Source organism: Corythoichthys intestinalis, chromosome 5, assembly GCF_030265065.1.
Source record: "Corythoichthys intestinalis isolate RoL2023-P3 chromosome 5, ASM3026506v1, whole genome shotgun sequence".
In the NCBI taxonomy this organism is placed as follows: domain Eukaryota; kingdom Metazoa; phylum Chordata; class Actinopteri; order Syngnathiformes; family Syngnathidae; genus Corythoichthys; species Corythoichthys intestinalis.
Window position 1 is genome coordinate 14,633,285 of NC_080399.1, and position 17,256 is coordinate 14,650,540.

The 17,256-nt window shown below is 36.8% G+C and overlaps 1 protein-coding gene and 1 long non-coding RNA gene across 3 annotated transcripts in view; one reads left to right on the top strand and one right to left on the bottom strand.

The window, feature by feature from the left end:
- lingo1a (leucine rich repeat and Ig domain containing 1a) overlaps positions 1-17,256 on the top strand; it is a 256,772-nt gene that overhangs the window by 141,971 nt on the left and 97,545 nt on the right. The window lies entirely within an intron of this gene.
- LOC130916573 (uncharacterized) lies at positions 6,231-16,225 on the bottom strand. Its single transcript, XR_009063308.1, has 4 exons — positions 16,134-16,225; positions 15,968-16,036; positions 14,441-14,559; positions 6,231-6,868 (listed from the first exon to the last, which is right to left on the bottom strand). It is a non-coding gene; the product is annotated as an uncharacterized LOC130916573 (long non-coding RNA).

A 17,256-nucleotide genomic window follows, 5' to 3' on the forward strand; every position in this document is an offset into this window, starting at 1 on the left:
ATGGACAGTTTGGCGGAATAAAGTTAATGAAGAACAGCGCCATGCACTGACAAAAGTGTTTTTTCTCGCATTTCACAAAGCTAAACATGCACGCTCAATGAGCTCTTATGAGGAGGACATCCCACTTTTACAAAGGCTTGGAGTTTATGTGGGAGCCGCATAATGCCGCTTATTTTGAATTAGTGTTTTAATGTTTATTTCTTTACATTTCACTTAAAAGTAATGGCAATTATGTTGTGCCAGTTAATGTTAATCAAGCATTAATTGTTAATATAATTAATTAAAGGTAATTGGCTCTAAGTAAAGCTTATTATAATTTTATTGCATCAGGCGGGTCGGCTCTCAAGCTCAATGAGGACCAAGTCACATCTCCAGGTCCTCCTCTGAGAACCTGGGCAAAAAAAATATGTGCACCCCTGGCTATAGATGACCTGAGAATAAAAAAATATGCTATTTTTTATTAACAAATATGAGATTATCAGGAATTACTCCTTACTTGAGTAGTTTTTCATCGAATACTTTTTTACTTGTACCTGAGTAATTTTTTGGGGGTGACTACTTTTACTTGTACTTGAGTAACATTATTTTGAAGTAACGCTACACTTATGTGAGTACAATTTTTGGCTACTCTACCCACCTCCGGTCTTATTACTTAATAAATAGTAATCCAATCATTAGCTAGTTCTCTTACTCCATAATAAATCAAACAAATCCTATCCCCTTTTCTTTTTTGCAAGTTTCAAATGTATTGTTTCTTTTTAAAATCCCCTCCTTGCCAGACAATCATTCAATAACCAAAAATTGACCTCCACACTTTTCGCGCTTATAGATTAAATCTCCAAAATGCCTTCAAAGCTTAATTTGCCATTTGTTCCCCTACATTTTCTAAATTCAAAGTAGTCATTCATCACTGTAGCCACCCACACACCCATCAACTCTTAACCCAGCGCCTATTTAATCTTTCTTGGCAATCTCCTCACTCCATGTTTTGCAAGCCATCACTTGATTACCAAAGGCATCAATATTTGATGTCGAATCAGGCCGGCAACCGCTATGACTAAGCTTGTACCAGGCTCGTTTGACGAAGGCCAGTGACCTTCATGTTCCTCATGTTTTGCAATCACTTTAAAAGCTCACTTTATAGACGAGAAAAAAAGATTAAACCTTTACAAGGGGAAGTTTTCACTGACACCCAAAAAAAAAAAAAATCTGTTGCCAAACTAAATCCTACAAACGGCTGTTACGCAAAACTATTTGATAGCTCTACTCAAGCTCCAAAAACTTCAATCTCTTATTTTTACTTTCTCACCAGCGTTCTCGCAGCTTATTGTGACTGCTTGCTCATTTAGCGGACACAATCTGTTCTCTTTTTTGTCATTTTTGACTGAATATGATCCCTGTGCAAGTAACAGAAGACATTTCATATATAAGAAGAATGTGCGGCGAATATCCATTTAAAGGGCTGTTAAAACACACATCATAAACCCAGGAGATTAATTCAGTGAGACATTTTAATATCACAATAATGAGGCTCGGGTAACGCGCACACACACTAAAAAGGACGATTCGTCGTTTGAAGGTGGATGTACTGTACTTGCATTATGTTTACTTCCATCATTTCATCCTCAAACACCTTTGAGGATAACATAGCAATCCTTGTAGTCCAAAGCAAATAGTTTACAGTATTCATGTTCCTCATTACCATGTCTCAGAGTTAGAAATACATTAAAATTTCATACATTTCATAATTCATTGGCAGCAATGGAGAGTAATAGATGTCAAATACTGCGAACATTAACAGGGATTGGGAGGTATTGAATTATTACTATTTATTTATTTTTTTGTCTTTTTTCAAATACAAATACATGGAACAATTTTGACTAAACTAAATAATATTTGCTGGGGTTTTTCACCACTTTTTAATTTATTGTATACGCGTTACTGTCTGATTACTTATCTGATTACTTTCGTTCAGTAACGAGTAATCTAACGCGTTCATTTTTCGAAACCAGTAATCTGATTAAAGTTTGTTTCCTTAGTGTCTGTGCTTTACTATTTTGTTTTTTCCTCATGATGTACTGTATGTAGAATAAAGAATACTGTATTCATGTACGAAGAGAATCTGAATAGAAAATATTGCTCTTGAGTTTGGCAGTGACATCGCATGTCACGTTTTCTCATTGGGGGACTGACTGAGGTTTTGGACAGGTGTCTTTTATACCAATAATGAGTTAAAACAGGTGCCATTAATACAGGTAACGAGTGGAGCCTCGTGAGAAGAAGTTAGACCTCTTTGACAGCCAGAAATCTTGCTTGTTTGTAGGTGACCAAATACCTATTTTCCACTCTATTTATAAATAAATTATTTAAAAATCAAACAATATGATTTTCTGGGTTTTTTTCTCCACATTTTGTCTCTAATGGTTGAGGTTTACCCATGTTGACAATTACAGGCCTCTCTAATCTTTTCAAGTAGGAGAACTTGCACAATTGGTGGCTGACTAAATACGTATTTGCCCCACTGTATACACACAATAAGGGCGTAGGTTTGGTCTCAACATTGGTAGGGACAAATTAACAGCATAACCTGCATGTACACTTTTTGCTGGGGACGGGACATTAATACGACCAAACACATTATTGAACGCGTGTCAGGGCTACATTTCTCACGAATATGAGCGCAATTAATTGATAGGCTAAAACTAAATGATCAATGCAAAATAAATCTGTATTGACTTATACTAACCTTTATGTGTATTGGTTCAAGTGATACAACGTGCAATTTAAACCTTTGTTTTCAAAAACTGCTAAAGAAACATGTTGAAGTGCAAGTCCCTTTATTTAAAAATAAAAAAATAAATAACGGGGAGCTATCCATGAAAAATTATCTGAGATATCCAAGGATCGATCTACATCTGAGGCATACTAGACTACCCCAAGACTCAAACCAAAGTACTCTCATGAGACTTTTTTTTTCAATGTCAGTGTCCCCCAGAAGTGGACCCATTCTTGGATAGCTCCCCGTTTTTTTTTGTTTGTTTTGTTTTTTTAATAGAGGGACTTTCACTCTGAAGCCACAGCGTTGCATTAACATAATGCAGACAATGATCGAAATGAGAGATGGCCAGCTTGACTCCATTGTTCCTTGTGGAGGCTTGCCTGACCGCTGTAGTTTTGCAGGTTAGCAAGTTGACACAGTTTAATGTTATGCTAACTCTGATGCAGGTCGGAGTTTTAAGACCAAATTAGTGGTGTTTCCTCCACCTCCACAACATTGACGTTTTTTTTTTTACATTATTTACAGTGGCTGCTGATGGCTGAAAAAAAATTCTAATATCCCTCCTCTTCGAAGGGGGCGACATGAATCTGTTCGGGCTGTGTGATTGTACGTGCGTGTGTGTGTGTGGCGAGAGGGGGTGTGGGGTCAGGTCATCAGCCAATCAAATGTGCGTTTGATGCGTTTTAGAAAGTGAAAAGGGATTCATGCAAGTCTGAACATAAAATAATTCATTAATGATGGTAAGGTTATTCTATCCTTACAACAAATGGGAAGACAATTTAAATTACCTATATGACTGAACTCATTAAATAATGCAAATAATGTTGCTTAAAAATTGGTGGGGACAATATGATCATCCTGAAAATCTGGTAGTGTTATGTCTCTACCGTCCCTATGCAAACCTATTCACAATAGTATACATTTGATAAGTTATTTTTTGACATATTGGAGGAAGCTGAGCTGCCCTTGTAGTCTTCGAGCAATCGCCACTGCGATTTTTGGAATTTGCAGAAAGTTAAGTGTCATGCAATCAATCAATGCAAAACTCTTGTAGACCTGTGTTAATGAATCCATTTATGTAAAAGTTCAAAGCAGTGTTTATATGACATAATGCCATTTGTGTTACGCTTGCATCCTTAATGATTAACTTTCTCACCTTTAAATAATGAGAGGAAAACCTTACAATGAGTTTGAGGAAAACTAACAGGCCCCCTGCAGCTCTTTCTGTTTTTGTCCGAAAAGTGGGGATTAAAGGAACCATAATCACTAATGTTTTTTTTTTGTTTTGTTTTGTTTTTTTTTGCTCAAGGTCAAAAAATTATGTTTGAGGAAAACAGCGAACAGAGACATTTATTTATTATCTGTAACAAAAGCAAATTGCACTTTTTGCAAAGTAGAGAGGGTGGTTTGATTCCCCATAGATGCATTTATCACTTATACATAAAAAGCCACAAATCAGGTAAAAGGTGACCTTATAAATAAACCCTGGAGGTAAGGCAATGCTTGAATAAATAAAAGTGTTACATTTATCTTCACATTATTGTTACGAAATGAAATGTTAAAGATTAAGATGACCAGTGTATAAACTTTTCATGTGCTATTCTGCGCTTTTGGATGATTAACAATGTCTTATAGCTAACTAATGGCCACTTTGTTCTCCAAATCCAATAACAGTAGACTTCTGTTGTAACAGCAAATTCTAAATCAATGTCAAAGATGTTGCTCTCCTTTGCCAATTCAATAGGAGAAATCATTGCCACTTGCGCTAGTACTGGTAAAAAATGCCATTAGGGTTACTTTTGTTTTAGTTTTGCTTGTACCACAGCCACTGACATAGCATATACTATGGCTGGGCGATTTTAAGATTGAGAATCTCGTTGATCACACATCATATTTATTCGACTGTGTATGTACAGTGGGGCAAATAAGTATTTAGTCAACCACCAATTGTGCAAGTTCTCCTACTTGAAAAGATTAGAGAGGCCTGTAATAGTCAACATGGGTAAACCTCAACCATGAGAGACAGAACATGGAAAAAAAAACAGAAAATCACATTGTTTGATTTTTGAAGAAATTATTTCCAAATTAGAGTGGAAAATAAGTATTTGGTCACCTACAAACAAGCAAGATTTCTGGCTGTCAAAGAGGTCTAACTTCTACTCACGAGGTCTAACGAGGCTCCACTCGTTACCTGTATTAATGACACCTGTTTTAACTCATTATCGGTATAAAAGACACCTGTCCAGAACCTCAGTCAGTCACACTCCAAACTCCTTTATGGCCAAGACCAAAGAGCTGTCGAAGGACACCAGAGACAAAATTGTAGACCTGCACCAGGCTGGGAAGACTGAATTTGCAGTAGGTAAAACGAAAGAAAGTTTAAAATATGTGAGTGAATTTTTTTTTTTTTTTTTTTTTTTTAAACAAAATATTAGACATCAATTAATGATTCTAAGCTAAAAATGACGGACATTTTGAATAATAAAATATAATTACTTACCTTGTTTTCATGGCTGGGTTGAAACAAAAACATGTGCGCGACGTCTGTAAACAGGGGTTTCCAGGGTAAAACGGGCAAATTAAAAATAGTTCAAGGGCTTAATGCGCCATGAATCTGCTATGGCAGCATATAGACATATTGTTCTATCAAACACAACAGTTCTTTTGGCTTCAAATACAGCAGTTCATTTTAAAGAGGAATGCAAGAGCAGAAACTGCTTTTTCAGTCTAGTCTGTGTTTTCCACCAAATACTCTATATACATGTATGTGTATGTATGTGTATATATGTGTATGTGTATGTATATATATATATATATAATGTATGTATATATGTTTATATATTTTAGGGCTGTCAAAATTATCGCGTTAACGGACGGTAATTAATTTTTTAAATTAATCACGTTAAAATATTTGACGCAATTAACGCACATGCCCCCGCTCAAACAGATTAAAATGACAGAACAGGGTCATGTGCACTTGTTACTTGTGTTTTGTCGCCCTCTGCTGGCGCTTGGGTGCGACTGATTTTATGACCATGAGAATTGTGTAATTATTGACATCAACAATGGCGACCTACTAGTTTATTTTTCGATTGAAAATTTTACAAATTTTACTAAAACGAAAACATTAAGAGGGGTTTTCATATAAAAATTTCTAGAACTTGTACTAACATTTATCTTTTACTTAGTCTTTCTATCCATGGATCGCTTTAACAGAATGTTAATGTTAATGCCATCTTGTTGATTTTTTTTTTTTATAATAAACAAATACACTACTTATGTACAGTATGAATGTATATATCCGTCTTGTGTCTTATCTTTCCATTCCAACAATAATTTACAGAAAAATATGGCATATTTTATAGATGGTTGGAATTGCGATTAATTACGATTAATTAATTTTTAAGCTGTGATTAAAGCTATTAAAAATTTTAATCGTTTGACAGCCTTAACATATATATATATATATATACACACACACACACACACACATAAAAGCGAAAATATATGTCGTATATGTATCTGTTTTCAATGCTAAATCTGAATAAATACATAAAATAAATTTTTGGGGGGGGTGGCCGCTACTTCGCGGTTTTTCACTTATCGCGGCGGGTTATCGTCCCCATTAACCATGACAAATGAGGGATAACTGGATATAATATGCAGTTTCATTGTTTAATTGGATGGTGGAACTTTTAGTCAGGTGTGCTTTATAGTAAAGAAAATACTGTAATTTAAAAAAAAATAGAATAATACTGATATTATATAAATCCAGTTCTATTTAATGAACAATAACAGAGTTTCCCTCTAAAGATTTATTAAAAAATGGAGAAAAGAATCTAGCTTGGACGATCTTTGGAAGACTTTTAATTTCCAAATATTCAAATCTTGACCAAAGTATTACTTGCTTCATTTTTAGACGTTCCTCTCTATTCGTTTGTTCATCTCCCTTCCTCTTGAAATGTCAGCACGAAGAAAGACAGGATTCTTGGTTTAATACTGTCAATGAATCTTGGAGTTGGCAAGTTGCAGTAAGCTGCACATTTGCGTAATGAGGTTTCCCAGTGCTGCCTCATTGGACGCATTTTCCTACAATGATACAAGAACCCCCCCCCCAAAAAAAATATGTCCATTAGATACACTCAATAAGTTGCGAATAAGAGTCACTTTTATGCTCTTCCAGCACTCCCATCAAGTTGACACTATGCAAGCTACTTGCTAAAAAAGATTTATATTTGTCATTCTTGTTCTTTTGGGGTGGTTAATTGAACATGTAATGCTGGTTCTTCCATCTTGTCTCCTTTTTTTTATTAAATAGCTTTGTTCATTTCCACTGGGGGAAATGTCTTATCATTGGAGGCATACATGAAGTAGCGGCGTGACGAATAAGATGCCACCACACCAAGTGGCGGTAACAAATGTGTTGCATCTCAAGAAAATTGAATCGATTGCCAAGGAGTCATTTACTGCCTATTGAGAGGCGATTTGTTGGGTGTTGTTTCTGCGCTAAGTGAAGGATGGTTTCCCGATACCGAAGAGGGTGGAGGGGTGCGGCACGTCACAATGGCGACACAGCAGCCAAAGGTGCTTTAATGATCTGCAGACTGGAGATCATTGAAAAGCAGGAAGAGTAATGAATCATTTGCAAAATAGATGCATCAACGGGCAGCCCAGTGCTAATCGTTTTCTTTCCGATTGAGAGGCGAGGGAAATATTTGCACAAAGGTGCTTTCATCGTAATTAGGTGTTCTTTATTAAAGCTCTTTGTTTTTCAAGACTATCAATGGAATAAAGAGGAAAACAAGGACACATGCAAATTGTAACGGCAAGGTGACCTGCAGGTTGTCTTTGGTAGTAGAAGGGAATTAGCCAGTCAAACTAGGCAATCTGTTCTTGGGCTCACTTGACGGGTACATTTTCATGTTATACAATTTGAAGAGGTGGGCCACACACGGTATCATTGATGTGTCATACAATTACTATAATATTATTGTTTCTGCAAATTAGGACCGTATAGCCACCAATTTCACAATATAAATAAACTAGGGCTGTCAAACGATTAAAGTTTTAATCGGGTAATCACAGCTTAAAAATGAACTAATCGTAATTAATCGCAATTCATTTCATCTCTAAAATATGCCATATTTTTTCTGTAAATTATTGTTGGAATGGAAAAATAAGATGGATGTATACATTCAACATACTGTACATAAGTACTGTATTTGTTTATTATAACAATAAATCCACAAGATGGCATTAACATTTTAGACATTCTTTCTGTGAAAGGGATCCACGGATAGAAAGACTTGTAATTCTTAAACGATAAATGTGAGTACAAGTTAGTCATTTTGATAGTTTGTATATTGTGACTAAATATTGCCATCTAATGTATTTGTTGAGCTAAACGAAATGTTTGAATAGAGTTTGACCAAAGTCTGAGTATTATTTTGCATAGCTATTTTGATTGGGGATGCCAGTTCTCTTTGCATTGAGTGCTTTTCTTTTTGTGAACATTTTTTTTTTTTTTTGAGAGATATGATTATTATTTTTGTTGTGCTTTCACGAAATGATACTGTAGCGACTTAACTGTTCTTTACTGCCCAAATGCATGATGGAAAGTTGGGCAACCATGACTGTCAGTGGTGGCTGCAAATGGTATATCTTCTCTGCATTGTGTTCAATACAGGGTGTTCAGCAAAAGCTCATCTCCTGCCATTCTTCCCCACGTCGCTCGCCACAATAGTTATAATTGTGTGGAAGAGATGCCAAAGCTTATACCAATAAATAGCGCAGCTCCAATGAATGCCTGTGTCCACTCCACTCGCTTGTCTCTGCCTCTTATTTTCAATATACATAAAACGATGCAAGTGTACTCTGTTCGCGGCAATGCGTGAGTGAGTCGTTCCACGGATGCGTTAAATGCGTTAAATATTTTAATCTGATTAATAAAAAAAAATTAATTACCGCCTGTGAACATGATAGTTTTGACAGCCCTAAAATAAACTAAACCACACTTTAAAATATGATGAGTTGACTGATGCCTAAGAAATGTAATTTATGTTACTTATATTAATTAGATGAAATTTACTTAATTATTTCAAATTTTAAGGACTCAAATTAACCTTAATAATTGGATTATAGTAAATTGTTGGAGTTTGCAGTACTCACATTAACTTAAATAAATTAGTTTACAGTAATGTATTTGAGTTTGCTGTACTCAAAATAACTTGAGTTACAGATTGATTACAGTAACTTATTTGTTGTGAGCTTCCAGTACTGAAGTGATACATTAGTTAGCTTTAGTGCTGCTCATTCATCATATGCAGGTGAATGTTTTAAATGTTTTTTCATGTAAAATAATTCTGCAATATAAACAGCACATGGTAATTTAATCAATAGCACGTTTTGAAACAGAAATGACCCTACACCCAAATAAATTTGGAACACTCAAAGGATTGAGGGGAATTGAACTGTTTTTAAATGCTCATAAATGCATTTAAGACAAAAGAGACATTGGCTGTTTGGTTAATGCTTGGTGTGAAATGATCAGTAGTATAACCTTATAAAGTATAACCAGAGCTCTCTTCAACACCTTCACTTACAGTGCCTTGCAGAAGTATTCGGCCCCCTTGAATCTTGCAACCTTTCGCCACATTTCAGGCTTCAAACATAAAGATATGAAATTTAATTTTTTTGTCAAGAATCAACAACAAGTGGGACACAATCGTGAAGTGGAACAACATTTATTGGATGATTTAAACTTTTTTAACAAATAAAAAACTGAAAAGTGGGGCGTGCAATATTATTCGGCCCCCTTGCGTTAATACTTTGTAGCGCCACCTTTTGCTCCAATTACAGCTGCAAGTCGCTTGGGGTATGTTTCTATCAGTTTTGCACATCGAGAGACTGACATTCTTGCCCATTCTTCCTTGCAAAACAGCTCGAGCTCAGTGAGGTTGGATGGAGAGTGTTTGTGAACAGCAGTCTTCAGCTCTTTCCACAGATTCTCGATTGGATTCAGGTCTGGACTTTGACTTGGCCATTCTAACACCTGGATACGTTTATTTTTTAACCATTCCATTCTAGATTTGGCTTTGTTTTGGATCATTGTCCTGTTGGAAGATAAATCTCCGTCCCAGTCTCAGGTCTTGTGCAGATACCAACAGGTTTTCTTCCAGAATGTTCCTGTATTTGGCTGCATCCATCTTCCCGTCAATTTTAACTATCTTCCCTGTCCCTGCTGAAGAAAAGCAGGCCCAAACCATGATGCTGCCACCACCATGTTTGACAGTGGGGATGGTGTGTTCAGGGTGATGAGCTGTGTTGCTTTTACGCCAAACATATCGTTTTGCATTGTGGCCAAAAAGTTCAATTTTGGTTTCATCTGACCAGAGCACCTTCTTCCACATGTTTGGTGTGTCTCCCAGGTGGCTTGTGGCAAACTTTAAACGAGACTTTTTATGGATATCTTTGAGAAATGGCTTTCTTCTTGCCACTCTTCCATAAAGGCCAGATTTGTGCAGTGTACGACTGATTGTTGTCCAATGGACAGACTCTCCCACCTCAGCTGTAGATCTCTGCAGTTCATCCAGAGTGATCATGGGCCTCTTGGCTGCATCTCTGATCAGTTTTCTCCTTGTTTGAGAAGAAAGTTTGGAAGGACGGCCGGGTCTTGGTAGATTTGCAGTGGTCTGATGCTCCTTCCATTTCAATATGATGGCTTGCACAGTGCTCCTTGAGATTTTTAAAGCTTGGGAAATCTTTTTGTATCCAAATCCGGCTTTAAACTTCTCCACAACAGTATCTCGGACCTGCCTGGTGTGTTCCTTGGTTTTCATAATGCTCTCTGCACTTTAAACAGAACCCTGAGACTATCACAGAGCAGGTGCATTTATACGGAGACTTGATTACACACAGGTGTATTCTATTTATCATCATCGGTCATTTAGGACAACATTGGATCATTCAGAGATCCTCACTGAACTTCTGGAGTGAGTTTGCTGCACTGAAAGTAAAGGGGCCGAATAATATTGCACGCCCCACTTTTCAGTTTTTTATTTGTTAAAAAAGTTTAACCCTTTAAGGTCTGGGCCTATTTTGTCTGATTTTGCATGCCTTTGAAGTTGCCTTTATATTTCAAAGAAAGAATTGTTTATGATGGCCTGGTTTGGTCCCTTTTTTTGTGACACCTTGAACTTCATGTCCAAACTGTTGTTTCCTTCACTGACCAATTATAAATCATCATTTTGGGCCCAAAAAGACCAAAAATTCCAAAATCGTTTTGTCAAAATTTTTAATATTGATGTCCAATTGACAACCAAACATGCGTAACGAACCGTTTTGAAACTTTGTAATATTTATTCAACATGTTAGGATGAACATTCAACCAAAAAAATTTAGAATAAATAGTCTTATATTTGACAATTCAACATAAACAACAGGTATAGCCATAGGCGTTTTTTGCCTTTATACATGCTCTAGGCAAAACAGGTTATATACAGCAGACCAAACAGTGAAGAACAGTGAAAAAATATACCATCTAACACAAAAAGTGTTTAGAGGCCATCTCTTTATGAGTTTAGGTATTGCGGCCCGTCACCTGATGAAAACTATGTACACACAATCAAGCTTCTTGAACACACATTTATATACACAAATTGAGAAGACTGATTGTGGGGGGAAAAAAAATATATAACATTGGGAAAAAAGTATTTTCAAAAATATTTACAATAAACAAGTTAAATTTTTTTCAGGCATGCCACTCCGAAAAGCAGTTTCGTTCTGGAATTAGACACAGTGCTACATCACACAGCCCACACTTCCATAGGGTGTCGGTCCTCTTTCCACCCTTCCATTTTCATTTCACTTTACTTTCATTGTCACTATAAATGTACATGAAAAAAAGTCAGTATTTATGAAAATAATAAAGTATAAAATAAAAATATATACAGCAATAAATAATAATGGAAATCTATATGTATGACAATAGAAAGAATACCACAGCTGAATATGTGCTACATCCCTAATCTTCATATAGAAAGAAGACCACAAATTATACTTTGATCTGATATGCACATTTTATTATTATATACACAAACACACACTTATATTGCATCAAAATTAACTTTGTCTTGCAATATCAAAAGAAACTTTCAAAAGAAACTTTTTCAGCATTAAAAAAAAAAGTGAGTTGGCTTACCTCTGCTCGTCGATGGCGTCACCCACGTGTTCAAATCCGTCACTATCTTCACTCGAGGACTCTTCCGAAGAAGACGATGATGACGAATTTGGACCATCCTCTTCCTCAAGTTGATCAAAAAGCACAATTGCTTGCGCTAAATTTAGTTTTCCGTTCATTCTCAAAGTCACACAAAGTCGCTCGCTCGCTCGTTTCAAACGGCCGCCGCTCGCTCCCTCTCGTTCGGTGGAACCTCGCACGGCAGTTATATTTATAAAAAAAAAAAAAAAAAAACAACGCATTTTGTGCTTCCACTGTGACTTCGAAAGGGTTTGTTTGATTTGTGTTTTTTTCATGGAGCTTCCGTTTTGAAAAAGGGCAAGAAATGATGGAAATATAGACATAAACAAATGATCCATGCAGCGTTTTAATGTTTTTTTGAGAGGACAATAAAACTATAAAACTTAAATGACAATATCTCACGTTTTAGTTGGTCGATTGACTTCAAATAACAACGAGAGTAAACCGCAACTTCCGCACTTTAAAACGAGACCAACCAACGGCATGTGGGTGACGTAATTAAAACGTGAGGGTGCTTCAAAGACGACGTGCGCTGAGGACGCGCCGGCGCGTCCTTCGACTCTCAAGGGTTAAATTATCCAATAAATGTTGTTCCACTTCACGATTGTGTCCCACTTGTTGTTGATTCTTGACAAAAAAAATTAATTTCATATCTTTATATTTGAAGCCTGAAATGTGGCGAAAGGTTGCAAGATTCAAGGGGGCCGAATACTTTTGCAAGGCACTGTACTTCACATCGAATTGCTAAGTAAATAGATCGATTGCGGCGAGCGACATGACTGGGACTAGCTTTTATTTTTACCACTTGCTGTTCTTGCTGTCCCATACAAAGCACAACCCCAAGAAACAACACAATTTATTGACCAGAACACACATGACATAAAAACAGTAGGCCTGTCAACAATAACGTGTTAATGACCATGATTAATCTGGAAATATGAACGCATTGACAAAAAATAACACAATTTACCGCTCACACAAAGTTTGGCCACAACTGCCTCCCGTAGTCCCACACGCTGATGTTTACATTCTCCGCGCGGCAATGCACGACAAAATGCAGCCAGCCACGATAAGTGAGGATGATGACCCAGGACTGCTTCATGGCACATTCCGTTTTAAAAAGCTGCCTAATGGAAATCTGGATAAAACTAAATTTGTGTACACATACTGCTGTGATGAACTGCACAACCAGCCTAAAGTACCATCTTCGGGCAAAGCATATCTTCACTAGTGTTAGCAATGACGCTAACACCGCGTGAACAAGTCGCAGTCATCAAGCTACACTGGCAGAGTGCAGACTTGGACTTGTCAACAAAAACACAATAAGTAGGTTGACTACTGCTATCGCTACATGGGTAGCCAGAGAATGTAGACCTATTAACATAGTCTAAGACAAAGGCCTTGAAAATCTCATCCAGATAGCCACGGGCGACCCAACAAATGCTGCATTAATTTGTGTGAAATGTTCAATTTAACAGACAAGTTGTTTACACATTTTTTGAAACACTAGCTAATGTTACTGTATTGTGCTTGTCTGCTCTTTAAATTGATAGTTCATTTTGGGTGACCTACCAAACGGTACTTGAGCCACATTGTTAGTCTGAGGGACTTTAATCTGTTAAAGCTCTTTGCTATATAATACAATGTATTTTATTTATTTTATTTTATACGAGCTGAGTTAAATAAAATTTGAGTATTAATTCATTCACACATCATACATTTCATCTTAAAACAAATTTTAAGTCGATTATAGTATTTTCCTAGATTTTTTTTTCTGAAGAGCAACTTTATTCATCCCGAGGGAAATGCGATCAATCACGATTAATCACACAGTTGACATGTGATCAACTAGATTAATTTTTTTAATCATTTGACAGCACTAAAAACAGCAATCACTACTCTTAGTTGTGGTTGCCACAACTACCATTCATCCATTGCAGCAAAACAGATTAATAGCAGTCGCGACAGTATTTTAGTGGCACGGTGGTAGAGTGGTTAGTGCGTCCACCTCAAAGTTCTGCGATCAGGGGTTCAATCCAGGCTCCGGCCTTCCTGTGTGGTGTTTGTAGCTTCTCCCCGTGCCTGCGTGGATTTTTCCGGGTACTTCGGTCCCCCCCCCCCACATCCCAAAAACATGCGTGGTAGGCTGATTGAATACTCTAAATTGGCACTAGGTCTGTGCCAAGGGTTGTTCGTCTCCTTGTGCCCTGCGATTGGCTGGCAACTGATTCAGGGTGTAGCCTTCCTCATGCCCATAGTTAACTGGGATTGGCTCCAGCACCCCCGTGACCCTCGTGAGGATTAGCGGCTCGGAAAATAAATAAAAAACATTTTCCTCTTTTATATGCTGTCGCCTTGCCAGGCAACACGACAGATTATAAAAGAGTAAAATATTTACATACCAAATCGATGTGAAGTTGCTGAAGAGAGCTCCGGTTGACAGTGTGGTTCACCGTGGACGTGTGCGTGATTGTTTTGGTTTCAGAATCGCACGAAATAGACGAGGCATATCTGCGCATGTCTGAAAGAATGCCCAAAGAACATTGGGTACAAAAAAAATATTTTTTTGTATTTTGACTTAACAGCGAGTAAGGCATGTTTTCCAGCCCCAAATTACCAATTTAATATGAGTGTTCAAAAAACGAGTTTGGTTCACTTATCATATTTAATTAAGCTATATATACTAGTAAGCATTTACAGTGCACTTTAGCTGTACAGTAGAGGGAAAAAAAATGTCACTGTAATACACAAAACAACTGTTGTTCTAACAGAGTGCAACCTACACAAGATAAAAAGTAAAACACGTTAAATACAACAATAAACAAGTACATAATATTTTCTGTTGAAAACAAACAAGTAGAGCTTACTTCACATTGGCATCTGGCATACAAAGGACCCAGAGTTTGACAGTTAAAACCAGATATTTTAACATGTATACTATATGAATATACACTTTTTTTCCCTATTTGACATAAAAAAAATAAAATAAAATAAAAAAAAAAGATTAAAAATAAACCTAAACTTGCTAGCCGATTAATTATCTGTTTTTCATTATCAGTTTTGGGCCAATATGCATGTTCCCTTCAAAGTCAATGTAGAAGCCTTCTGCCTTTGTACAAGGGCTGGTCACAGCTTAGCACAGCAGTTATGCTTATTGACCATTAGATATCTCCAAACTAAGATGCTTGGGATTTGTTCTGTAAGCATTATCATTATTAAAGCATCCAGTGGGGCATCACAATGCAATTTCCTATAATATGGTAAGTCCATGACTGCATATATCGGTATCAGTTTGATATCAATATTGGATTTTTGGAGTTGGACAGTCTTGAAATATCGTTTATCGGGTAAAAAGTCATTATAACTAAAAAAAAAAAAAAAAAAAAAAAAAAACAAGACTTTTCCGGATTCAGGCAATTATATAATTTACTGCATTTACAAAAGCAAGAAAAAGACTCCAAATACAAATACAGTAGTTGTCTGTAACAATTTAGTTGTACTACCGAAGACAACTTGTGGTCGTTTATCACCCCCCCCCCCCCCCAAAAAAAAACCCCTATGTGACATCAAATAAGGTAAAATGTCCTGATATTTACGTAGAGAACAGTAAATAAAGCATGAAAGCAGATTAATTTTGCGTTCAAGGAGTCAGCGGCATGCTTCAAATGTTCATTTTCATTGCCCTATATTATGGTGTAAAGTGTAATAACAACTGTAAGAAAAGCAAAGTTTATTTCCATTTACCAACTAGCTTCAATAGCACACGTTATGTCACATATGCTGTGATCTTGAAACTTGTTTTGTAAAGCCCTTTTTCTCCTAGTTTCTTAAAGAAAGGTTATTTGCAAGCACTTTGTTCACGTCTCGATGAATGTGATGTGTATATATAGAGTTTTCACAATATAACAGTTCAATGCCACAACACCTACCATCAGATCACAAGGGTCTGGTCTGATTCAGCATGGCCAAAGCAATGCATCAATTCAATGTAGTGCAAGCTGTGAATTAAATCCACTGAGAACATGGAAATCTCATCTCAAATGAAAAAGAAAATTGTTTCATTAGAACTGCAACAAAGAGAAATTCAACACCAACCTGTAATTGTGAGCCGCTTAGGTTATGCAATGTGGAGTACAATCAACAATCACAATACCAAGTTGTACGTGAGGTGCCTGCATTGATGATGAAGTGTACACTTCTGCTATAACATCAAAGAATTAACATTGGCCGTGTTTTTCTTTATTTTTTCAAAGCTCCATGTAGTCCAGCCACCGTTATTCAAAGAGACATGGCAACCAATAAAGCTACAGTTGATACATTGCAGTGTCCACATTAAACGCAATATTCGTTGAAGCTAACGTTTCCAGTGTTCCTTTGTCTGTGCGGGGATTGCATTTATGTGTTCGAGCGTTTATGTATTTGCCGTTTTGCTTCCGCAGGGTGGAAAAGGTTGAAGAGGTTAAATGGTTTTATTTGCTCTGTTTGTTCAGCAGAGAATCTCCACACTACTGTGAAATTGTTCTTGCATCTAGGATGCATCTATCCCCATCCCGAAAGGAAAACGAAGCCACAAGCAAATAAAAATGTTTTCAACAGACTTGATCCACACCAACACTATTCAATGACTTTGATACTTTAAGTTCGTTTTCAAGTGTCCAAAACCGGTGACCTCCAAACTTGAGATGTTCTTTCTGCGAGTTTGGTGCTTTGTGCTGTCCAGCAGACGCAGGCAGATGCAGCGCTGCTTGACTGACAGTGGTTCTTATGTGACATAAATAGCGTCGTAAATCAAGCGAGACATGACTGTGGCTTTTTGTTTACTTTAGATTGGTTGATTAATCAACCTTGGCAATAGAACGTCTGTGTAGTGACTGCAAACCGACATGATTCTGAATATATTTTTTATAACTGGCCTGGTGATGAGCACATCTACTTCAGTGTTATTTTCGTGTGTATTTTTTTGTCCAAATCAACTTTACAAGTTCTCGATGTGCTTCTCTGGTTCAGTTCAGTGGAAACTGAAATGCTCAGGAAGTGTCAAAGTAAATGTGAATGGTTGTTTTTCTCTTTGTGTCATGTAGTTGAATAGCAAGCGATTCAGGGTGTATACAGTGATCCCTGGTTTTTCACGGTTAATGGGGACCAGAACTCGACACGATAAGTGAAAAACCGCGAAGTAGCGCGAAAAAAAAACAACAAAAACTACTTTTTTTTTTTT